Consider the following 26,718-nt stretch of genomic DNA (forward strand, 5'->3'; position numbering starts at 1 on the left):
TTAACCCACTGTGCTACCTCCCAACTCCCTGAATTCCACTTTTAAAATATATGACTGTGGTTGATGTATTTGCTATTAGTCACCCTACACTATAATATTTAGGGACAGAGAAATTATTAGGAACAAAATGACCATACAAATGAATTCGTGTCATCCATCTGCTTTCAGAACTCAGGCAACACTTCTTTTTTTTTTTTTTTTTTTTAGGTATGTTTAGGTTTTGGTCATCTCTGGAGCTTCACTGCTCTAAATCAACTTTTTTTTTCCTCAGATAGAAAGAGGAAGGGAGGGGGAGATTGAGAGAGAGAGAGCGAGAGAGAGAGAGAAAGAGAGAGAGAGAGAGACCACATCACCAAAGCTTCCTCCAAGACATTACAATCACATGCATGGCAAAGTAGGTCTACTATCAGGGTGAGCTATCTTGTCAGTCCTGTGCACTCTTCCTTTAACATGCCCTTCACATACTCATATGTCTTCAGTTCTAAGCTACCCTCTTGACTCAAATTATTCTTCCTTTCTATCCTATTCCATATCTTCCAACTTTCTGAACTCATGAATCATATCTGCCCTGTTTTAAATCAGATCAAATGTTTGCTTCCCTTCTCAACACTTGATATTGTGATTTATGATAAATGTTGATTTGGTCTTCATCCTCATTTCTGACACAGAACTCCAAAAGCAAATATGCTCTTGTTGTACTGAAAAAGTGACTTTATGGTTTTTAGCTCTACCCTACCAACTTCTGGGGAAGAAGATTGGGGTCTGAGAATTGAATCAATCTCTAAAACTCAATGACTATCTCTATCCAATAAATAAATAAATATGATTTAAAAAATGTTTAAACTCTATCATAAAGTAAAATAAAATAAAAATGAACCATGGGCTGGGGAAAACACACAGATCTCCCAAAAGACATAGCACTAGGAACCTCTAATTTATTACCAACTGGAAGTATAGCACCTAGCGGTCAGCATCTTAAGGGAAGTGGAGAAAGAAATCTTACAGGGTTGAACCTTTAACCTGTGGGATCTGATGCTATCTCCAGCAAGATATCTACTGAGTTAAATTGTAATACAACAAACCACATTATTTGTTGGCACAGGGAAACCACCCCCCAACCCTGGGTGAAAATTATGAATGTAAACCTTGAAATAGAATGAAAACTGAAATTCTTTCTTAGAATATGGGATTCAAGTGAGGTTTTTTTATATTTCATTTTTATGTTAATAAAAACTATAATAGTATTTTAACTCAAAATATTCTGTGGTTGTTCTATGTTGTCGCTTCTCTTATTTTCTGGTAGTTTTCTATCAATTCCTTATTCTGATAACTTTCTCTAAACTCCTCATTTTGCTGATTTCTTTCTTCTATAAATAGAAAATTGTAATAGAGACTTGAGCAAGCAACTCAATCATAATGAAAGTCCACTTTCTTTTACTGTACCAATATTCTCATAAACAAAAACTCTTCTTTCAACTACATCATGTGGAATAATTAATTTTTCATTGGTTTCACTAAGCCAATCTGAGTTTTCCTCTAAAATCAAAGCAGCATGGTGATTCTTCATAGCATTTTGAAAGGACAGAAACCTATTTCATATTTCAAAATTGACATCATAAAAATGTGTCTGAGTTGTTGTGTAAAGACAAACTAAAAAAGATAAATAATGACATTTATTACTTGTTCAAAAGCCATGTGAAATTTTACTGTTTTCTCATTAGCCTTGAAGTCTTTGCTTTTATTAAAAATATCATCTTCTCAACACTTCCTTTGAGAAATATATATCAGTATATTATTCCACAACTACAGGTAGGAAGAAAGTCAACAACTTAAAATAGAGAACATAAAATGTCCAATTCTGGAGGTTAGAAACCAGTAAACAATCTGGAACCTGAAAACACCTAGAATTGTCAAAACCATCTTGAGGAAAAGAAACAGAAATAAAGGCATCACACTCCCAGACCTTAAACTATATTATAAAGCCATCATCATCAAAACAGCATGGTACTGGAACAAAAATAGGCACACAGACCAGTGGAACAGAATTGAAAGCCCAGAAATAAATCCCAACACCTATGGGCATCTAATCTTTGATAAGGGGGCATAAAGGATTAAATGGAAAAAGGAGGCTCTCTTCAATAAATGGTGCTGGGAAAACAGGGTTGTAACATGCAGAAGAATGAAATTGAACCACTTTATCTCACCAGAAACAAAAATCAACTCCAAATGGATCAAAGACCTAGATGTCAGACCAGAAACAATCAAATACTTAGAGGAAAACATTGGTAAAAACAGTTTCCCACCTACACCTCAAGGACATCTTTGATGAATCAAACCCAATTGCAAGGAAGACTAAAGCAGAAACAAACCAATGGGACTACATCAAATTGAAAAGCTTCTGCACATCCAAAGAAACTATTAAACAAACAAAGAGACCCCTCACAGAATGGGAGAAGATTTTCACATGCCATACATCAGACAAGAAACTAATCACCAAAATATATAAAGAGCTCAGCAAACTTAGCACCAAAAAAGCTAATGACCCCATCCAAAAATGGGCAGAGGATATGAACAAAACATTCACCTCAGAGGAGATCCAAAAGGCTAACAAACATATAAAAAACTGCTCTAGGTCACTGATTGTCAGAGAAATGCAAATTAAGACAACACTAAGATACCACCTCACTCCTGTAAGAATGGCATACATCAAAAAGGACAGCAGCAACAAATGCTGGAGAGGATGTGGGGACAGAGGAACCCTTTTACATTGCTGGTGGGAATGTAAATTGGTAAAGCCTCTGTGGAGAGCAGTCTGGAAAAGTCTTAGAAGGCTAGACATGGACTTTCCATATGATCCAGTAATTCCTCTCCTGGGGTTATATCCCAAGGACTCCATAACACCCAACCAAAAAGAGGTGTGTGCTCCTATGTTCATAGCAGCACAATTCATAATAGCTAAAACCTGGAAGCAACCCAGGTGCCCAACAACAGATGAGTGTCTGAGAAAGCTGTGGTATATATACACAATGGAATACTATGCAGCTATCAAGAACAATGAACCCACCTTTTCTGACCCATCTTGGACAGAGCTAAAAGGAATTATGTTAAATCAACTAAGTCAGAAAGATAAAGATGAGTATGGGATGATCCCACTCATCAACAGAAGTTGACTAAGTAGATCTGAAAGGGAAACTAAAATCAGGACCTGATCAAATTGTAAGTAGGGCACCAAAGTAAAAACCCTGTGGTGAGGGGTAGACATGCAGTTTCCTGGGCCAGTGGGGGGTGGGAATGGGTGGGAGGGATGGGTCACAGTCTTTTGGTGGTGGGAATGGTGTTTATGTACACTCCTAGCAAAATGTAGACATATAAATCAGTAGTTAATTAATATGAGAGGGGGAAAATCAATTGTATGTCTCAAAGTTTCTCAAAACACAAACTGAATCTTTTTAATATATAGGCTGTATATTTGATATGTGGACTCTCTCAAAATCCTAGACCAAGTAGATTAGAAGCATCCAATAGCACAGCTATATACCAGATACTGGATACTGTACAGCAAACCCTAACAAAAGGACTTTTCAAAGTTAACCCAATTACCAAATAATGTGATGATAACATTAACTATCGATTGTCTTTTGGAACCCTAAGACAGCAGGAACCTCACATCTCCACTATAGAGCCTCTACTTCCCCCAGTCCTGGAACGCTTGGATAGGGCCCACTTTCCCGTATGCCTCTCCCAATCCATAGCAAATAATATTGCATCCACCGATCACAACCTAACCAACGCAATGATTGCCACCTCAACATGCTTCACCTCAGACTGTATCCAGAGACTTCACGTGTGGAATGACAACCCTTCAGCTTCATTACTCGGGTGAGACCTTTCCTTTTATAGTACACTCTAATTTCATCTCAGGTGGTTCACTTTCTAACAAAGTCCCATAACCTAGATATACACCAGTTTCTGTGAGAGAGAGCTTATGTTCACACGTATCCATAAACTACTGCAAAATATATACCTGAAAGCAGAAGTACACTAGAGTTTGCTGTGAGTACCTCCCTAACACTTCCTCTCCACTATTCCAAGCTTTTGGTCCATGATTGCTCAACAATTTGTTTGGCCTCGTATGTTAACTCTCTTTTCAATCACCAGGTTCCAGATGCCACCAGGATGCTGGCCAGGCTTCCCTGGATTGAAGATCCCACCAATGTGTCCTGGAGCTCAGCTTCCCCAGAGACCCACCCTACTAGGGAAAGAGAGAGGCAGACTGGGAGTATCGACCGACCAGTCAACGCCCGTATTCAGCGGGGAAGCAATTACAGAAGCCAGACCTTCTACCTTCTGCAACCCTCAATAACCCTGGGTCCATGCTCCCAGAGGGATAGAGAATGGGAAAGTTATTAGGGGAGGGGGTGGGTTATGGAGATTGGGTGGTGGGAATTGTGTGGAGTTATACCCCTCCTACCCTATGGTTTTGTTAATTAATCCTTTCTTAAATAAAATTTTAAAAAAAGAAACCAGTAAACATATACACTACTTCACAAAAAAAATATATAGACATAAACATTTTTCAATAATGGCTCACCAACTACCAAGCTTATCTTCTGCCCAAATTAGTTGAAAATAATGTGTATAAGTACACATTATATACTGCTCAGCTCTTTCTTACGGTGATGGCAGACACTGAACCTGGGATCTAGGAGTCTCAAGCATGAATATCTTTTACATAACCATAATGCAACTCCCTGGCCCATACTTTTTAATTTTTATCTACGTGAAACAGGAATTCATGAAGAGACTGATGAAAGCACCAGGAATGAAATAAAAGTTGCTCAAGTTGAATCTACTGCCATACCCATCTACCATGTTAACTATTTATCAAGTCATAAACCTAAAGAAAAGGTAATGTTAAATATAGAGACAAATATCTATCAATTTGCATTTTGTAATTCTGTCAGACAAATTGCACTAGCATTTATCCATATAAATAGATAATCAAGTTTTTTTTTCCATATGCAGAAAATTTAACTGACTAGATTTCTCATCACATTTCATAACACAGTTTTAAATACAAATTGAAAATAGACACTTTCAAGTGCTAAATTGTATTAATTATTTTGAAGGTAATCACCTTCAATATGTGGAGTAATTATGAATTTCATCTCTTGGTCTACATAATACTTTACACAAATTAGAATAGCTAGGTAAAATAATGAATTGGAGTAAAAAAAAGTTTATTAGAAAACTGTAAAGTTGAATTCCATTTTCTAGATTTATGTATGATTTTAAGTGAATAACTAAAACAATTATTCCCCTTAAAATACCCAAACTTTGAAGTAAAATTATTTGAGGACTTAAATTCTTTCCATTCTCTATCTTCATTCTCATCCTTTCTCCTCATGATCTTTTCCTGTGATAAAAGCAATGAGCTTAATAGACTTTCACTACAAAATTATCTTAGTACTTTGTGTCTAGTAACATCAGTAGTATAAACTATTATATAGTCCTAATAGGACCAAAAAGTTAAAGGTTAGAATTTTTTTTATACACCATATTAGTTTATTGACTGCATTCTTCCCACTTTCTACACATATTTTGGTGCATTTAAGACCAGAAAGAATTATATTTTTAGGACACACTGTATACTAGAATCCTAAATATGTATAAAAAACTTTATTTTATATATATATATGTGTGTGTGTGTGTGTGTGTTTATGTGTGTCTGTGTGCATGTCTGTGTGTGTGTGTGTGTGTGCTATTTCATATGGAATGTGAATGTCTCACCTGCATAAAGCCAAAGAAATATCTGCAAAGAAATTTATGTGCCAAAAAGTTATAGTTTATTGTATGCTACCATTCTATGTTATATTTTATTTTATGCTACCATTCTATGTCTGAAAGTACAATAAAGAGTCAAAGGTTAAATAATTGATTTTTATAACCAAATTTATATTCTGGAGTCCGGCCTCTCACTAGCAAGAAGTAATAGGACATCATTTTCAAATATGTGACTTCTTTTATTACACACTTGAGATTTGAGGCTATAAATGGAATTATGTGACTCATGTTCCTACATCTAGTAGCCTGCCAAAAATTTGAAATAAGAAAGGAATTTTCCCTTAGAACTATTTAGAATAGATATGGGGTAGTTTGCATTTTTTTCCTCTCTGCCCTAAAAACCAGAAAATGGGGATTAACACTAGTGAGGATTAAAGTAAATGCAAAGTGATAAGTATCTTGATTTGTCCTTTGAACTCTTTCTCTATACCATATCCTAAGACCTGGTTTACGGAAAATGATTTCATCTTAAAGCTCCAGTGGTTAAATGATTTCTGACTGAGCTATGCCCTCCTCAGTACAGGGAAATTGATTGTCATGTGCTCTGTAGAAACTGGCAGTTAGGCCAGGAGAATTTGTATTGCCTACTGAAGCTGTGTAAAGAATGTATAAGCGTGACAGTAGGAAAGGTAGTAAAAGGAACTAGAAATTTGATTATAGCTTTCATTTCTTTTCCTTGTGACAGTCTGGAGGTTTGTTTGTTTTGTTCTGTGACATACTACCAGAGAAAATAACAGATTTGTTTGCAAGTGTATAAAAATCTTGCAAGATAATTTCTCCACATTAGTGGTCAGTCTAATTTGTCTACAGCTGTACTTAGAAATGAATCTTACACACAGTTTTAGTGATAGTTTTTTTAGTTGAAGAAATACAATACAGTGTAATACTTAAAAAAAAAAAAAAGTGTTATTTACTCCATTTAACCCAAAAATGTGTTTCTTGCCAGCAGTGTTAAGGATGTGTGTCATTTTTCTGTGGTCTTATAACAAAAGAAAATAAATTGATCATGACTCTTCCTTAACAGAGCCGTCTTCACATTTACAATCAAGTTGACATTTTATGATTTCTACCACTGTAGAAAATCCATGACTTCAAAAGCTTGACAGTATTCTTATCAAGTCCCATGCAGCTGTAAAACATTTAACCTCTTTCATCTCTGTGCATGCATGTAGGTGGGTAGCTAACCCAATAAACCTGACCAGTAAAACCTTTAAAAATAGCTTAATGTTATTTTGTGTGATTTTAATTATGCAACTTTACCAAAATTCATTAGGGACAAAAATCAATGGCTTGTATAACAACAGCTGCTGTTGTTTCCTCTTAGTTGTTCACAGTCCATATGTAACAAAAAAGGTAATTTCTGGATTGACTGGTATTTCAATATGCTAAATTTTATGAAGGCAAGCTACACAGAACAATAAAAAGAGATGCATATCCTATTTCTATTACTTTTTATTTATAAATCTGAATAACCCCAAGTATTATTTAATAGGGTGAAATAAATGAGTACAAAGCTGGGTTGGTTTTTCTGTCAGTTTTCTATTAAATGTCAAAATGAAATCATTTGAATCTTGAAGGTTTTTGAAACTTCCCAATTATGATCCTTAACAAAACTGTTTTCATAGACCAATGAAGTATGCCTTTTATTTTGCATTTTACTGCAGAGCATAGTGTAATATGAGCAGTCACTAAATTTTGGTCTGAGTGAAAGCAGAGATGCCTTTTAGAAACTCACGGCATCTCTCCTCCTAGGTGCACAATATAAAAGGAAAGGGCCTTTGCCCAGGCAAGTGCTCTGAGCACTCTCCCTCCAGTTAGGCTGTTTAATGATTCAACAATAACAAGTTCACATTTTCTATATGACTCACAGCACATCATTTGTTGTCAGTCTTAACTCTCATAGTTGCATTTCTGCTGTGGATATGACTTCTCATTATTCAAGCCATGGTAATAAATTGTGTTTCTTCCAGAATGGTGCTTAATTGAGCTCTAATTTCTTAAAAACTAACTCAGAAAATAGCTTCTAATAAAATAAACTTACTGAATTGAGAAAAAGAAGAAATTACCACATTCCATTTCAGACTGTGACAGGCAATATGAAAAGAATCCCCCACACTAGTGTATATTTTCTTTATCTGTTCTGCACTTGTTCAGTCCACTAATACTAACAAACAGAAACCATGTGCCTATAAATCTGTGAGCTATGGTATATTTTTATTATGGATGAATCTTTAATGTAATCAGTATGTCAGATTCTAGTTAAGATGTGTGTCATGTATACAGAATACAGTTGTTAGCAAACTTGTAAACTCTTTCAAATACTTTTAAGGAAATTTATTAGAAATTTTAGGGCTATCTTTCAAATTTTAAGAAAAATGACCTTTATGGTTTCTTTTTTCTCAGATGAATATCATTGGACCCTGTAGAGGTGAGGTGGTTGCATACTCGAGGTAGAACACACATATTATCCACCAGGAATTAGGTTCAAGACCTCTGTCCCTAGCTGCAGGAGGGAACACTTCACCAGTAGTGAACCAACGCTGCGAGTGTCTCTATCTCTCTCCTTTCTGTCCCTTCCTTCCCTCTCAGGTTTTCTCTGTCTCTATTCATCAAAAAAAAAAAAAAAAAAAAAGGAGGAGAAAAGGTCAATGGGAGTGATCATGTATCATTCAGGCACCAAGCCCCCTAAAATAACTGGTGACAATAAAAAAAAATATTAAGGGGAAGGGGAAGATCTATAGTAATTGAATTTCTTATCTAAATAATTTCTGCTTCTCTCCTATTACCTTTCTTAAATTTCAGCTGTGATGAGATGTGATTTTAACATTTGACATTTCGATGTGTTTCCTCTCATAAATAGCAAAATCTGTATAAGCTGTTCTTTATGACCTTTTTGTTTGGACCCCCCAGGCATCTAAACAAAGTTGCATTAGTCTTTAGTTATCTTTAAACTCATCATGGCATGTGGAGATGCAACATTTCTTTGCATGGTTCACCTCGCTATTATCTTCCTACATTCTTCATGGGAATGTGAGCTTTCTTTTTAGCATTTCCAAGTCTCTCTCTTCCTCCAGTGCCACTATCACCTCAACCTCTTGCCACTTACTCTCAAAGACCCACTACAATTTCTACTTAGTTTCTCTTCCTAGAAAGTGTTTACTAGTTATTCTTGACCATTTTGTGGGTTGCTTCTTTTTTTAAAATATATATATATGTATATTAAAGAATATTTATTTTATTAATGAGAAAGATAGGAGGAGAGAGAGAAAGGGCCAGACATCACTCTGGTACATGTGCTGCCGGGGATTGAACTCAGGACCTCATGGTTGAGAGTCTAGTTCCTTAACCACTGCGCCACCTCCCAGACCACTGTGGGTTGCTTCTACTCTTACCCCCACTCTATCCTGAATCTTATGCAATTATGGCCAGGAGTCAGGCAGAATAACTCAGTTTGGTAGCTCCTCTTGTGACATTCTGGGGGTTCTGAATCTCCAAAAACTGTGCAGCAAATTCCTCAAAGGCCTTGCTCACACTTTGACTTACCTGTGTTTGAGATACTCCCAAATCTGTATCTTGAGTGATAATTATGTTTCCTGGTTAGTGTAAGATGTAATAAACATTATTCTGCCTCAATTTATGGAATATGTCTATTGGTATAAGATCATTAAGTTAGTCCTTCTAATACAGTGGTGGTATAATCAGCCAAATTTCAGTTCCTCTGGCTATGATAAAGACTAAGAAACTGTGAGGGCAGATAAAGATAGAAAGGAAGAGTTAGATGATAGATAGATAGATAGATAGATAGATAGATAGGTAGATAGATAGATAGGCAGACTTGTATCACTACTTCACCTGTGATTTCCCTTTTGTAGCTAGGTACTGGGGGCTTGAAGGGTCCCATATGCTGGCATTACTCAGTGCACTACCACCTGGACTAACATTCTTTACAATAGTTCCAGCAAATCAACCCAGGGCATCTCAGATGTGCAGTAATACTACTGAGTAGCCTCCCCAGTGTAATTTTTTTTATTTTGTTCCTCAGATAAAGATAAAAGAGGAGAGACACCACAGTACCTATTCGCCAGCCAGGGAGCTCTCCCTGTGTCATACGTGACACATTCATATGATCCCAGGGCTCAAAGCCATGTTCACAAACATGGAAGGCAAGCACTCTTTTTTTTTTTCTTTTTTATTTAAGAAAGGATTAACAAAACCATAGGGTAGGAGGGGTACAACTCCACACAATTCCCACCACCCAATCTCCATATCCCACCCCCTCCCCTGATAGCTTTCCCATTCTCTATCCCTCTGGGAGCATGGACTCAGGGTCATTGTGGGTTGCAGAAGGTAGAAGGTCTGGCTTCTGTAATTGCTTCCCCGCTGAACATGGGCGTTGACTGGTCAGTCCATACTCCCAGTCTGCCTCTCTCTTTCCCTATTAGGGTGGGTCTCTGGGGAAGCAGAGCTCCAGGACACATTGGTGGGGTCTTCAGTCCAGGGAAGCCTGGCCGGCATTTTGATGACATCTGGAACCTGGTGACTGAAAAGAGAGTTAACAAACAAAGCCAAACAAATTGTTGAGCAATCATGGACCCAAAGCTTGGAATAGTGGAGAGGAAGTGTTAGGGGGATACTCACTGCAAACTCTAGTGTACTTCTGCTTTCAGGTATATATTTTGCAGTAGTTAATGGATACGTGTGAACATATGCTCTCTCTCACAGAAACTGGTGTATATCTAGGTTTTGGAACTTTGTTAGAGAGTGAATCACCTGAGATGGAATTAGACTATACTATGAAAGGAAAGGTCTCACCCGAGTAATGAAGCTGAAGGTTTGTCATTCCACACGTGAAGTCTCTGGACACAGTCTGAAGTAAAGCATGTTGAGGTGGCAATCATTGCATTGGTTAGGTTGTGATCGGCAGATGCAATATTATTTGATATGGATTGGGAGAGGCATACGGGAAAGTGGGCCCTATCCAAGGGTTCCAGGACTGGGGGAAGTAGAGGCTCTATAGTGGAGATGTGAGGTTCCTGCTGTCTTGAGGTTCAAAAAGACAATCGATAGTGAATGTTATCATCACATTATTTGGTAATTGGGTTAACTTTGAAAAGTCCTTTTGTTAGGGTTTGCTGTACAGTACCCAGTATCTTATATATAGCTGTGCTATTGGTTGTTTCTGATCTACTTGGTCTAGGCTTTTGAGAGAGTCTGCATATCAATTACACTGCCTATATATTGAAAAGATTTAGTTTGCGTTTTGAAAAACTTCGAGACATAAAATTAATTTTCCCCCTCTCATATTAATTAACTACTGATTTATATTTTACTATATTTTACTAGGAGTGTACATAAATACCATTCCCACCACCAAAAGACTGTGACCCATCCCTCCCACCCACTCCCACCCCCCACTGGCCCAGAAAGCTGCATGTCTACCCCTCACCACAGGGTTTTTACTTTGGTGCCCTACTTACAATTTGATCAGGTCCTGATTTTAGTTTCCCTTTCAGATCTTCTTCCTCAACTTCTGTTGATGAGTGGGATCATCCCATACTCATCTTTATCTTTCTGACTTAGCTCACTTAACATAATTTCTTCTAGCTCTGTCCAAGATGGGTCAGAGAAGGTGGGTTCATTGTTCTTGATAGCTGCATAGTATTCCATTGTGTATATATACCACAGCTTTCTCAGCCACTCATCTGTTGTTGGACGGAAGGCAAGCACTCTTACTGGATAAGATCTCTCTCAGTCCCCCAAACATTCTTCATGTCCTACACACAGGCCAAATTTTAGTTAGGACAAATTAGTAATTTCACTCATTCTTAAAGAAAAATTATCACCTCCTATTCCCCTGAATTATTCTTTGTGTCTTTTATTATTCTTTGTGTCTTTTCTTTCTTAATATTTGTTTATTATTTATTGGCTAGAGACAGAAAGAAATTGAAAGGGAAGGAGAGACAGAGTCTATGGCCATACCATACTGAACACACCCTATCTCCTCTGATCTTGGAAGCTAAGCAGGATCAGGTCTGGTTAGTTCTTGGATGGAAGAGAAAGACAGAGAGAAAGAGAGAGAGAGAGAGATCTGTAACACTGTATCACCACTCTTAAGCTTTCTCCCTGATGTAGGGACTAAGGGCTTGAACAGATAACATGTATACTCAACCAGGTGTGCCACTCCCCAACCCAGTGCTTATACTTACCTTTCTTTCTTCCTACCTCAGTCTCATCTCTTTCTAGCAAGGCAAAGGAACACAAAATAACTGCTGTGCAATATCAAGTTTCTTGTGTACATCATAGACTTTCAAAATCTTATGATGTGCTCTGTTCCCTGCTTGGGTAGAATTGTACAACACATTTTTTTTTTTTGTCTTCTAAGTTTATACTTGTCCCAGGAAGATAGATCAAAAGTAGTGTACACTGTTAAGTCTTGCCTGGTTTTCTGAAGCACAATGAGTAGTAATATCCTTAGTGCTTCTATAGTTGGAGTTGTGAGTCACCACAAGAGTACTATATAATGAATCTGTTTATGTTCTTTTTTTTCTCACAATACTCTGACTTCTTGAGGGCAAGGACTTAGAACTATAGCTACCTAAGTCAATATATCTCTAGTCTCTAAAATGCTGCTATTACATAAAAATAAATATATTTTGAATATATGAAAGTCTTCTATCTTAAATAACAGGCTAAAATATTCATAGTGTACCTATAATATGTTCTCATAGATTGACAAATATCAATACACAGAAAGTGTAAGGAAGAAACAGGAAAGCATGGTAAGCAAAGCAAATGGAACAGAAAAGTATATTCACAGAGGGACCTTACAATTTTTGTTAGTTGATTTATTCTGAAATAAATAAATAAATAAATAACACTAGACTTAGAATTTCATAAAAGCCTTCTCTTTGAGCTCTGCCACACTTTATTAGCAAACAGGACTTGTTATGACATAAAATTACTTTCTTCTTCTCAAGCAACTCTTCATCATTTCTTAAATCTTAATCGTTGGCACGATTATGGTTCTAAAATTAAATCTTACAGCACTATAATCTAACCAAATCAAAGCAGCTACTATAACATGGTTCCTAATTCTTTATATGAGCACAGCTTGCAAGAATTCAACCAAGATATGAAATGGCATTTCCCTTACAAAAGCATGTATGCTTACAAACATATGTATATTTTATTTACTGTGAGATAGAAGAGTATAAAATTGTTTTAAGTTGTTGAGACTATTACACATAGTTTTTCTATCAGTTTTTAAATACACATGCAGTTAACTACATAAATTAATTCTGGAGTAAAATCAAGATGAAATATTTTAGAATATTGTTACTAGAATAAATATGATGGCTTGACCAAATTATAGACAGACCTAATAACAAGCTTTGCTATCAGCAAGTTTTTGGATTTTGATATAGACTCACAGGTGGATGACTTTGAACTTTGGTTATTTCAGGAAGTGAAGAGGTCTCTGACAGACTTCTCCCCAGTTGCTAGGAAATATGTTTCATTCTGAGGTCTAATATCTGATTATTCTCAAATGTCTGCATTTAATCCTCTAAAGCCCTCCTCCAAAGCATAAGAGCTAACGCTCATACCCTTGTCATTGTGGAAGTCTTTATTTTAGGAAAGAATGTAAATTTATAACAAGATATATTCAAGAAATGATTTGATGCAATTCAGATATGGCATACAGAGAAGGGTTTTCCTAAGACCCAGCTATACTAAGATCACAGCATTAGTGAAGAGGCAAAAGAGTGCCCTTAAATAGTTTAGCTTATTCCCATCTTTTGCACAGACGATGGCTCTGAAATGTTTTGTTGTTTTTTTTTAATGTGCTATAAATATCTAGAAGGAAAAACTTGTTTAACTTCAATTTTCAAATTATTTTTAGAAAAATATGATAGAATTGTTTAAATTTACATGAAATGCAAACCTAATCTTATTAGTGATGGAATCTGTAATGAAAATAATATCTGAGATTGATTTTTAGCCGTTGCAGAATTTGAAAAGAATTTTCAGCTTCAGCACAACCTTTATTATCAAACCACTGAATACACTGAGTAAGTCCTAGTGTCATTTATTTATATCAGTCCAGAAGGAACTTGAGAAAAACTGAGTGTTCTACACTTTTTCTTGAACTTAGAAAATTTTATATATAAATGCACTACAGTTTCTGTAGACCTGTTTAAACAAGACCTCCTTCCTTCCCCCCCAAAAATAATTTCATGTGTTAGAATCTTAACCCCTACTATGTAAGATTGTGACCTTATCTGGAGACAGTCTTTTTTTAAATTTCTTTATTGGGGGATTAATGTTTTACAGTAAATACAGTCATTTGTACATACATACATAACACTATTGATTTATTTCATTTTTTTTTTTAAATCAGAGCACTGCTCAGCTCTGGTTTATGGTCGTGTGAGGGATTGAACCTGGGACTTTGGAGCCTCTGGCCTGAGAATTCTTCTGCATAAGCATTATGCTATCTAGCTCTACCCAACAGTCTTTAAGAAGTATTCAAGTTGGGCAGGGCATAAATAACATAGTGGTTATGCAAAGGGACTCTCATGCCTGAGGCTCCTAAGTCCCAGTGCCAATCCCCACGACCACCACAAGCCAAAGCTGAGCAGTGCTCTGATAAAAAGAAGAAGGAAAAAAAAAAAAAAGGATCCAAGTATCCAAGCAAAAAAGAGATCATTAAAGTGGGTCATAATCCAGTATGACCTGTTTGCTTATAAAAGGGGCAGTTTGCACACAGCGAGAATCACATACAGATGAAATATTGTGGAGAAAGACAGAAAGAAGACAGTTACTTGGAAGCTACACAGACATGTCTGGAATAGATTGTTCCCTTGCAGATTAAGAAAGAACTACCAACCAGCAGCCTGATTTTGGACTTCCAGTCTCTAGAACTGAGAAAATAAATTTCTATTGTTCAGGTCATCTAGTCTGGGGTACTTTATTATGACAGCCATATTAAACTCAGACAAAGCTTAGGAGCAGGCATAGAAATAAGATTCAATTATAAAGAGACCATGAAGATAATGCAGAATGAATTTCAGTTGATTGATTTTTAGGTTATCATCAAAACAAAACACTCCTCTACTTTAGAGTGCTTGTACAGAACCTACACATTCCAAAGAAAATATGAGAAAGATCCAAAATTCCTATTTTGAGAATCACCAAATACTTTCACCACATTTTGAAGTTCTGTATAAATCAAGTCCCTAGACACTTCCCTGGACTCTCTTTAAATCAAAAGGCAGATGTTCTCAACACAGTCATTGCCAGATTTACACAAACTAAATAAGAAAGCCATGTTTTCCTGAGTGAACGCAGTGAACAAGGTAGGTCAGAGTAACCTGCCAATGATAAGGCATGGACCGATGATGTTCAAGCAGCATTTCTGATGATGACTAGAGATGGAGTAAAAAACACTAAAGAGTCTTCTGGTAGTCAATAAGTAAGACAAGCAATTAGAATAAACCAGTTTCTACTGGCATGGCAGAGCAGCAGATGGACAATCTGTGGCAAGCAGGCTCAACATTTTGCAGGAGAGAACACTGGTAACATGTCTCATGTATTAGAGTATCTCAGACCTGCCTCAACCTGATAGTCTGCTAAAGCTGAGTATTTAACTTTTCAACAACTTCCCCAAATACTTTCAATGTCAGGGAAATCTGCCTCTAAAGCCAATTTAGTTGATTTAGAGAGGCTAATTGTCAGAAATACTTAATTTTATAATAGCTGTCATTTAGAAAGTATAAGCTATCACTTTTCAATATTTATGTGTGGTATCTCATTAGTACCTCACAATGATGCTATGAGGTCACTGTTGTTATTGTTCTCAACTCATGGATGAGTAAATTTAGAGATCAAGTCTCAGAGAGATTCAGTTACCTACGTCAGTGTCTGCTAAGGAAACTAGTAGATACTAAATTACTCTGACATGTAGCATACAACAGACTATTATAGAGCAGACTATTATAAATCTCAATTTATAATCAGGAGTTCTAACTCACATCCACTATGTTGAAGCCTTTTTAGGTCAACTCTTCTTCCACTTTGGAGTATCTGATACATGGCATGTGACTTACAAGTGCAGAGTGCTCAGTGTGGTCTGATTTTCCTGTACCCACATGTTTTCATCTACTTGTAGGAGAGGAGAGAAAACACAGTACTCTATGAAAACATATGCAGATGTATTTAGGGTATGAACTAGGGAAGTACAACCAAAGAAAATGTTTGTGAAGGAAAAATTCAATAACATTTTTACAAAAGGTAAAAATGGACTTCTTCTGAAGTATATGTGATATAGCACTATACTGTTCTTTGAAAAGGGTGAAATGAAAGCAGTAAGCGAAATAAGAATTAGTGAAAAGTGGGCAACGCAGGATAAGATGATCATTCTATATTCATACAAAATATACTTCATCAGACTCAAAACACCCAACTTATTCCTCTCTATTGGTGTTCTTTGTATAAAGTCTTATGCACAGCACTGGTAGTATTTTCTAAGGCATTTCTTCTACAAGAATATAGACTACCTTTTTTTTGTTGTTGCTGTTTTTGTTATTTTTTGTTTATAAAAAGGAAACACTGACAAAAGCCATAGGATAAGAGGGGTACAATTCCACACAATTCTCACCACAAGAATTCTGTATCCCATTCCCTCCCCTGATAGCTTTCCTATTCTTTATACCTCTGGGAGTATGGACACAGGGTCATTATGGGGTGCAGAAGGTGGAAGTTCTGGCTTCTGTAATTGCTTCCCAGCTGAACATGGGCATTGGCAGGTTGATCCATACTCCCAGCCTGTCTCTCTCTTTCCCTAATGGGGAAGGGGTCTGGGGAAGCAGGGCTTCAGTACACATTGGTAGGGTTGTCTGCCCAGAGAAGTCCATCCGGTTGGCATCATGGTAGCATCTAGAACCTTGTGGCTGAAAAAAGAGTTAATATATAAAGCCAAACAAATTGTTGACAAATCATTAATCTAAAGGCTGGAATAGTGCAGATGAAGAGTTGTCTCCATTTTGTAGATAGTTAGTAGACCTATTTTAGTTATATTTCAAAGAGCCCATGACTATACTAGTTTTTGTTGTTGTTGTTGTTGTTGTTTGTTTGTTTTCTGAGCCTGACATCTGGTATGCAGGTGGATCCAATTTATTGTCTGGGGAGATGATGTCAGGGCTGGAAAAAGGACCAGAAAGCTAGATCAGGGAAGAGAGCAGCTCCCACATATGGGAAAGGTATATAAATATTGTTGACTATAAACCCCACTGATTTGATGTGATCTGGGGCCCATATTCAGCTTAGGAGCCTATGTGACCTCTGCATCCCTGTAGATCTGTAGAGAAATTGTGAGGATGTGGTTGAGCTTGGCAGGGTTTGAGGGGACATCCATCCTGTCAGTCTCTCTTTCTCTACTGAGAGGTCGAACAAGGAGGGACACACACCCCAAGGTTTGCATTGTCTTATCAGACTTCCTGCCTTACAAAGCACCCTGCATTCCTGATACTATGGCCTGCTCAATTATTATCTACATAATCACTGTTTTGCCTGAAAGATCCGCACTCATTCCATTCCTTTGATCTATCTTCTTTCTACCCTCAAGACCCTCTCTGCCTGCAGGGTATTATTAATCCTACCAGTTAAAACTCTTGCAACAGTTGCTAAGGAAGGTCCTACCTTTCCCAGCCCTTTTTGCCTTTCTCCTCCCCTTTCCAAACCATGTTAAGCCATTTCCATTTCTGACTTGCCACTTTGGGGTCCGACTCTTAAAAGCCTTGGCTCTCTGATCAATAAAGAATTGAATTGCCTCACCACCATGAGCTCTGTTCCTGGGTCATCTCTCTCACGTCGCTGAGTGCGTAGCAACCCAGACTGGCTCTGGTCATGTTCTCTCCAACCCAGCGAGTATGCGCCCAGGAAGAGGCACCCCACACTAGCCCAGCATAGATCTGAGCTCACATTCTGTGGGCGTGAGTAGGAACATTCCAAGCTGCCCCAATTTCAGGACCTATCTTCCTCAGGTGGAACATAGAGTATGTTGTCCAGCCTCCCTTCAGAGGATGAAACATTCTCTGCTGCTATTGATCCACATTGAGGACAAGGTCCTATGGGGTCCCACAGAGGGGTCTATTGTGTTGTTCCTGATAGAGATGACTGGTAGCATTGGACCCCAAGGACTCCTTAACACCCAACAAAAATATATGTGTACAGCTATTTTCACAGCAACACAATTCATAATAGCTAAAACCTGGAAGCAAACTAGGTGCCCAACAACAGATGAATGGTTGAGAAATCTGTGGTATATATACACAATGGAATACTATGCAGCTATGAAGAACAATGAACCCACCTTCTCTGAGCCATCTTGGATGGAGCTAATTTATGTTAAGTGACCTAAGTGAGAAAGACAAAGACAAGTGTGGGATAAACCCACTCATCAACAGAAGTTGAGAAAGAAGAACAGAAAGGGAAACTCAAAGCAGGATTTGACTGAATTTGGACTAGGGCACCAAAGTAAAAATCTCTGAGTTGAGGGTGAGGGTGGAATTTTGGCTTCTCTTGGGTGGGGAGGGGAGAGGACTGGATGGGACACAGTCTTTTGGTGGTGGGAATGGTGTTTAAGTATACTCCTATTAACTTGTAGTCATATACATTACTATTTAATTAATAAGAGAGGAGAAAAATTGACTGAATGCCTCAAACTTTTTAATGCACAAGCCATATGCTGAGTGTTTGAAATGTTGGCTCTCTTAAAATTTAGACCAGGGAGAACAGAAGCAACCAGTTGAATTACTCTATAAGACACAGCTATATGGGGGGCAGGGCCAAGATGGCAACTTTGGAGCCACAGCTGCCTAGAGCTTCAAGAGGCAGCAGCTTGCAGCCCAGAATCCACTGGATCTGGTAGGATATTGGGCTGTCTGTAGGAGGGTGAACATGGGCTGGTCAGAGTGACACCAAAATACAGTCCCATAACTCTCTCTTGGGCTGACAAATGTAGGTCAGGGGAACAAAGGAAAATCCTTAATTATTTCTGAGCTCACCAGCCCCTCACCCCAGTACAAGCACACAGGGGCAGCTCAGCTGCACCTAGCAGGCTCCATGCTGAGCTATTTTCTTTAACAAGATTCCTGGCTCACCAGGGTAGTCATTCTAAGCCTCTTCCTTTAACTTCTCTCTTTTTTTTTTTTTAAGTGGCTGGAGCTCTATTTGACTGAGAAAATAGCTGACCAATCATAGCCTCATTCTGGCCTGGGAAAGACTACCTGAGGTTTTTTTTTTTTTGTTTTTTTGGATACTTCTTAAAATTGTCTGTTTTTGCTCAGGCTGCCTGCAGTCATTCAAGCAGTCCAAGCTGCATACTGACTGTTTGGGGTTTTATACTCTATTTTATTTTATTACTATTATTATCATATACACATGTCCTTTTCCCAGTTACCCTCTTCAGGTTGACCAAAATTAACCATTGTTTTTTCCATTGCTAGGTGACTGGTTGTCCTTTCCATTGTGAGAGGAACTTGTTTCTCTCTACCTCTTCTCTTCACTCTCCTTTTGTCCCTCTTCCTAGCTAATTTAAAATAAATAACTCTTTCCTTTCACTATTCTTCATTTTTTCTTCTTTCTTCCTTTCTTTTTTTTAATTCTTTTCTTCCTTTCTCTTTCTTTTGTTTTCTGAATTCACTGATACTTACTTGTGAATTATTTTGGGGAAGAAATCTGACTTGGAGTGGACTCTATGTATGTGTTTCTTCTCTACTTCCCTTACTCCCCTTTCTATCCCTAGAATTTATAGAGGACAGTAGATTTGCATAATTATAAATTCTTGCTTTCCCTTTTTTCCTGTCCCTTTCTTTTTATTTTGTTTTGTTGCTATTTTTTCTTGGACTGGAGGTGTTTTTTGGCTAACTGGTATTGGTTGAACAACATTAATCCTTGCCTCAGCTACTATTGTTGTAATATCTGATGTTGGTGACTGCACTTGTCATAAAGGTCTTTAATATAGCATGGCTTGGACTAAAACAAAACAACTGAAGAATGACAGAACAAAAAATGAAAACCACATCGATTTAAAAAAATGGTTAAATCAATAGCAAATAAAATTGCTACCACAATGAATCAGGACAGGAGCCCAGAAGAAACTCCAAATCAGTCAGAAGTAACCATAGATAAGAAAAGTATGCAAGCAGTAGTAATCTTAATAATCACAGAAATGAAGACAACTATGGAGGAAAGGGCTATCAGAATTAGGGAAACAACAGAGGAGAAACTCAAAGAAAACACAAGCTTCCAAGAGGTAATTAGAGAAACAAAAGCTGAAATAGCTTAGCTAAAAGGCCAACTAGCAGGAAAAGCTAATACTATAACTGAACTAAAGAAAGAAGCTGAGGGAAGGGAAAGCAGATTAGCAGAAGGAGAAAACAGAATTAACCAGAGAGAGGATGAACTAGAGAAAACAAAGAAAGAGATAAAAGACCTCAAAAAGAGATTGAGAAACACTGCAAACAACAACACAGATATATGGGATGATCTCAAAAGAAGAAACATTTGTATAATTGTCCTAACAGAGGAGGAAAGAGAGGAAGTGGAAGTAAGAATTCTAGAGGAAATAATGGAAGAAAACTTTTCAGATATAAACAGCAGAAAAGACATTAAGATTCATGAAGCCCAGAGAGTCCTAAACAGAATCAACCCAGACCTGAAGACACCAAGACACATCATAGTTACAATGAAAAGAAGCAAGGATAATGAGTGGATCCTAAAGGCTGCAAGAGAAAAACAAAAAATCACATACAGGGGAAAATCCATAAGACTATCAGTAAACTTCTCCACTCAAACTCTAAAAGCCAGAAGAAGAAGGACAGATAGCAAGCCCTGAATGAAAAAGGGTTTCAACCAAGGATAATATATCCTTCTAGACTTTCATTAAAACTGGATGGAGGCATCAAAGCCTTCTCAGACAGACAACAGTTAAAGAAGGTAACCATCACCAAGCCTGCCCTGAAAGAGGTACTAAAAGACCTCTTATAAACAATAACATCACTTTAATACTTACCATATATCAGAGCAAATAAATAATTGTTCAATAATGGCATACAATACATTCTATCCATAATATCAATAAATGTCAATAGATTAAATTCATCCATTAAAACACACAGAGTGGGGGGATGGATCAGAAAACACAACCCAACCATATGCTGCTTGCAAGAATCCCACCTGACCCAACAAGACAAACATATACTTAAAGTGAAAGGATGGAAAACTATCATACAAGCTAGTGGACCACAATGAAAGGCAAGAACAGCCATTCAAATCTCTGACACAATAGACTTTGAATTAAATCAAGTAATAAAAGATAGGCAAGGCCATTACATAATGATTACAGGATCGATCAACCAAGAAGATTTAACAGTTATTAACATCTATGCACTCATTGAGGGACCATCTAAATACATCAAACATCTACTGAAAGAACTACAAAAATACATAAATAGTAATACAATAATAGTGGGAGACTTCCACACCTGACTCGCACACTTAGACAGATAACAAAGCAGAGAATCAAAAAAGAAACATGAGACAAGGCCTCCTGGACATTTTCAGAGTCCTTCACTCCAAAAAACTGGAATACACATTATATTCAAATCCACACAGCATATCCTCAAGGATAGACCACATGTTAGGCCACAAAGACAGTATCAACAAATTCAAGAGCATTGAAATCACCCCAAGTCTCTTCTTAGACCACAGCGGAGTAAAGCTAACATTCAACAACAAACGGAAAATTACTAAAGTAATTTTGGAAAACTCATCAACATACTTTTTTTAGTAATTTTTTGGAAAATTACTAAAAGTGGGTTTGGAAACTCAACAACATACAGCTGGGCAAACGCTAGAAGAAGAACAACATACTGCTGAAGAACTGTGGGGTCAGAGAGGCACTCAAGAAGGAAATTCAAATGTTCCTGCAAACAAATGAAAATAAAGACACAAGCTATCAAAATATTTGGGACACAGCTAAAGCAGTATTTAGAGGGAAACTCATAGCCATACAATCACATATTAAACAACAAGAAAAAGCTCAAATAAATGACCTTACTACACACCTTAAGGACTTAGAGGAAGAAGAACAAAGGGACCCTAAAGCAACCAGAAGGACAGAAATCACTAAAATTACTAAAATTACTAAAACCAGAATGACAGAAATCACTAAAATTAGAGCAGAAATAAACAACATCGAAAATAAGAGAACCATACAAAAGATCAATGAAGCCAAATGTTGGTTCTTTGAAAAATTAAACAAGACTGACAAACCCCTAGCCATACTCATAAAAAAAGGGGAGAAGACCCAAATAAATAGAATTGTAAATGATAGAGGAGATATCACAACTGATACCACAGAAATCCAGAAAATCATGTGAGATTTCTACAAAGAACTATACGCCACCAAGCTAGAGAATCTGGAAGAAATGGAAGAATTCCTGGAAACATATACCAGTTTTTAGCACTAATTACTGGCAGGCAGACCTGCCCCTTTTCATCAATGTTCCGATGGGAGATCTTTGTTTTAAATGTGAGCTTTGGTGGTTTGAATGAGTTCTGCTGGAAAGTTGATTTCAATCCTGAAGACCCCCTTATCATATGAAGGGTTTGTCAGGAACAATAAGTCCTTGCCAAGTCAATATTTAGCTTCTTCAACCTGGATATTACCGAAGTTTTTCATCCCACATTTGCGGATTTTTTCAAGCTCCTTCATCAACCTCCTGCTGTCCGCCATCTTGGATCTGGTGCTGCTACTTTCCCAGCTCTCCCATCCTTTTTTTAGAAGATAAGTACAAATCATTTTATCATTAAATTGTGTTAATTCAGAACAAAACAGCAGATGAATAATCTGTTTTTATTTAAGTATTTGTTCAGTCAAATGTAACTGACTAGCACATAGTGCTCTGAGTACTGCAGTGCATGAAATCATTTTTTAAGTGAATTTATGTCTTTCTTTGATTGTTTTAATCTTATCAGTGAGGACTCCAAAGACAGTTCTGCAGCACTTTCGTTTCTGACCCTCCCTCAGGTAATCTCTTCCTGAAGTCACACACCAGTTAAGATATAAGCACTGAACAATTTATTCTTCAGCGTTTCATCCTCCTTTCTTTGGGTTAGGCATGATATTGAAAATTATTAGTAAATTACTTTTAGTCATACTAACCAGGCTATAAACAGGGCAGAAATCTGAACAGTAAAATGAAACATCAAGGCCACACTTCTGGCATTACTTATTAACTAAAGAGGAAGTTCTTTAACATTTTCACTCTTCTATTTAATTTATCTATTGTGTACAAACTTCTTACTAGTGTGAAAGTCTGATACTTTACCAGCTATGACAGTTTGGTTGTCATGAAACTTAGTGACAATACAGAAACACTGTCTATTTTTGCAACTGTTCATTTAAACAGTTAAATCAGCAGGATCTTGGCAATAAAAGTTTTTGCACTTACATCAAGAAGAAAATACCTACAGGGCTGTTTATCTTTCTGCCTACCTCCCACATTTATTAGCCCAAGTTGCCACCCATGTAAATATGAATCACTTTTCTTTGGACATAATTTTTATAATCATGCTCCCAGTTCAGATAAAGCTTTTCAGAAATGTTATACACAAGTCACTGTTAAGAAATGTCATAGAATAAAACAAGTTACTTTTTTCAAATGTACAAAAGAATAATTTAAAATATTTGTGCATTTTTGAGGAATGGCTTGAGCAAAAAAATGGGGGATTAAGTTGTGATATAGAAAAAGAAACTTAAATATATGTTTTTTAGGCCCAGAAGATTAGCTCACCTGAATAGTGTACCTGCTTTGTCATAACAAGCTACAGTGTCTATCCCTCTGTTAGGCTGTCTCTCTGTGTCTCTTCTTATCTGAAATAATCAGCTTTGATGAGTGAAGCTCCAGCAACAACAAAAAATTATGGGTATATTCTTTTCAATATAATCTTACATAGTTCTTGATGGTGATATTATAGGTATTTATAGAGAATTATCACACATAATAGACATTTAATGAACAAATAGAGGAACAAATACCATGTACTGCATCCTTAATTTAAAATACTATGTATGGTTGATCATTTATAACATTTATTTGATGCTTATTAGAAAAATCATGTTCAGCTCTTACTAATAATGAAAACTGTACTGCTCCATAAATATCCCAAAGTGAACAAGGTAGACACCAGCACTGCATGGGGCATACAAGAAGGAAGCAATTGCACAAAATGTTATGAGCTGCATTTGGAGGGAACATATAGGAAGGGATACAATCAAATAATGTTACTGTGAGGTTCTAGGGAATTTTTACAAAGATACAGACTTTTCAATGTATTCAGAAAACTGATTGGCCATTAGCCATAGGAAGTGATGAAGGAGTAGGTGTGGACTGGATACAGATGTGTGTTACAGAAGAAGAAAGGAGAGAAGGAGGGCATGAAGGATGAGTGTGAGGAGTAAAGAAATAAAGAAAAGCAAGAAAAAGGTAGAAAGAAGAATGAGGGAAAGAAAACAGGAAGGCAGAAGGGAAAAAAGGAAGGGAGGAGGGAGGAAGAGAGGAGATCGGAAGGAAGGAAGGAAGGAGGGAGGGAGGGAGGAAGGAAGGAAGGAAGGAAGGAAGGAAGGAAGGAAGGAAGGAGAGAGGGAAAGAAGATGAATAAAGGAGCTGGGACAGGTGGCCAAAATTTAGAACACAGCTCTGGGACCACTTATCTGTAGAACAGTAAAACAAATAAACTGTATTTTCACTGCTTTATTCTCCTGTAGCAGCAGATACATTATCAAGTCCATATAGTTCTTTCTATTCTACATCTATTTAACAATGCCTTTATCATTTCTTCTAAATTGATACTTATTACCTTTCTAATGTTCTATTTAATTTTTATAAATTTCTCTTAAGACCTAAAATATCAAGTGCTAAAAATTTTAAATCATAACTACTTAGTTTGCTTACTAAAGCAGCCATAAGGTAAGTTATCCATCAAGATAACCTTGAAGAAAAAGCTTTCTCTTTGTTAACATAATTTTACACTTGCATAACACTCTTAGTTAGAAAACTGCCTTTTAGTCAATGTCCATGTTCAGCAGGGAAGCAATTACAGAAGCCAGACCTTCTACCTTCTGCAACCCTCAACGACCCTGGGTCCATGCTCCCAGAGGGCTGGAGAATGGGAAAGCTATCATGGGAGGGGGTGGGTTAAGGAGTTGGGTGGTGGGAATTGTGTGGAGTTGTACCCCTCCTACCTTATGGTTTTGTTCGTTAATCCTTTCTTAAATAAAAAAATTAAAAAAAAAAAAAAAAGAAAACTGCCTTTTACCAAATCATTGTAACGTGTAGAGAATTCGAACTAGACAAACTACACTTTTACCACTAAAACCATCCTTTGGATAAAACTAAATATACTGTAAACTTTATTTATATTGTGTATTCATTATGATACATATATGGATTAGACAATTTTTATCTTTTTTCCAATAATAGTATCACTTTATGAAGGAGTGCTGATTTACAAGATTGTTGTTGTCATGAGGGTAAATTTCCCAGGTAAATGTCAATACATTTCATTTTCAACCAATTCTTCATCCTGCTCTACCATAGGAACTTAAGGTTGAGGACTCAACCTCCCTTTAGTGCTTTTCCCTTTCCTCTTCTGAGTCCCTAAATCTGCTCCAATAGACTACACTCCCCCACAATTTTAGACATGTATACCATTAAAATCACTTCTAACAAGTAATAGAAATACTATCTGTCAAAAGAATTAGCATAGTAAACACTGATTTATTTCAACACATAGAAAATTATTTAAGTATTGTAAGTTATTAGGAGTTGTATAAATATAACAGAAAGAATTCCCAAAAATGTTTATTGTCGAAACAAAAAAAAATACATAAACTTTGGAAACTACTGGATAAATTACTCATAAACAAAAAACCTGAATGACACTGGTATCTCACCTGCCAAAAAGTGTTCACAAACAGGGTGAAAGTAAGATGTGTGGAATACTGAGACAGACGTAGCCCAATATCTCTCTCCTGCCTCTGGCACTAACACCTCAATCCTTTTCTATAACCATCTTTCTGGCTCCCAGCCAGGGCTCCATGCCAGAACAGACAAATTTCTACATGGAATCATTTACAAAATAAGCCCCAGAGTCCCTCACAGCTCTGTCACTTGTAGGAACTGCCATTCTGGCCTTGTAGACATCTGGATTAAGGTTCCTTGGAGAGAACACACATTGTAACAGACTCTCCTCCTACACCGCCATCAAAGGGGGAGGGGATATGTCAGAAGGGGTGAGATTAAAATCTGTCCATACTGAATACCACTGAAAACTGAGTATTCAAATATTTCTCTTCAATTATTTCAAAATGTGTGATCATTGACTCATTCAAAATAAAAATACTTAATAAATCAATTGTACATAATAGTATAGGAATTTTAAGACTGGTAGGTCTAGCATTACCTTTTTAAAACATTGTTTTCATGAAGCACCTTGAAAAAACATTTTATCTTTGACATTATAAAATGGGCATTTTAGCCTTTAATATACTTACTATTTTAACTTCTTTTTTTATGCAATGCTGAGAAATGAACCTAGGAACTCATGAATGCTCAATTCCATCACTGAGTGACCTTCCCAGGCCAATTTTTCATATTGTGTAAGAAAGGGGGGTGGAGATACCACAATACCATTTCAAAACTCATGGAGCTCCCCCTGCCGAACACCCAGTACTCTCCATGGTGCTCTTGTATGGTATTAAGTCTCCAACCTGGAGCTTTGTGCATGAAAAGGAATGTACTCAACTGA

General features: G+C 37.0%; 1 pseudogene; it reads right to left on the minus strand.

The window, feature by feature from the left end:
• Positions 1-1,411: 1,411 nt before the first annotated feature.
• On the minus strand, positions 1,412-22,642 carry LOC103108727 (ubiquitin-conjugating enzyme E2 L3-like; annotated as a pseudogene).
• Between the last annotated feature and the right edge of the window lie 4,076 nt (positions 22,643-26,718).

The sequence above is a fragment of the Erinaceus europaeus genome, chromosome 2 (assembly GCF_950295315.1).
Source record: "Erinaceus europaeus chromosome 2, mEriEur2.1, whole genome shotgun sequence".
In the NCBI taxonomy this organism is placed as follows: domain Eukaryota; kingdom Metazoa; phylum Chordata; class Mammalia; order Eulipotyphla; family Erinaceidae; genus Erinaceus; species Erinaceus europaeus.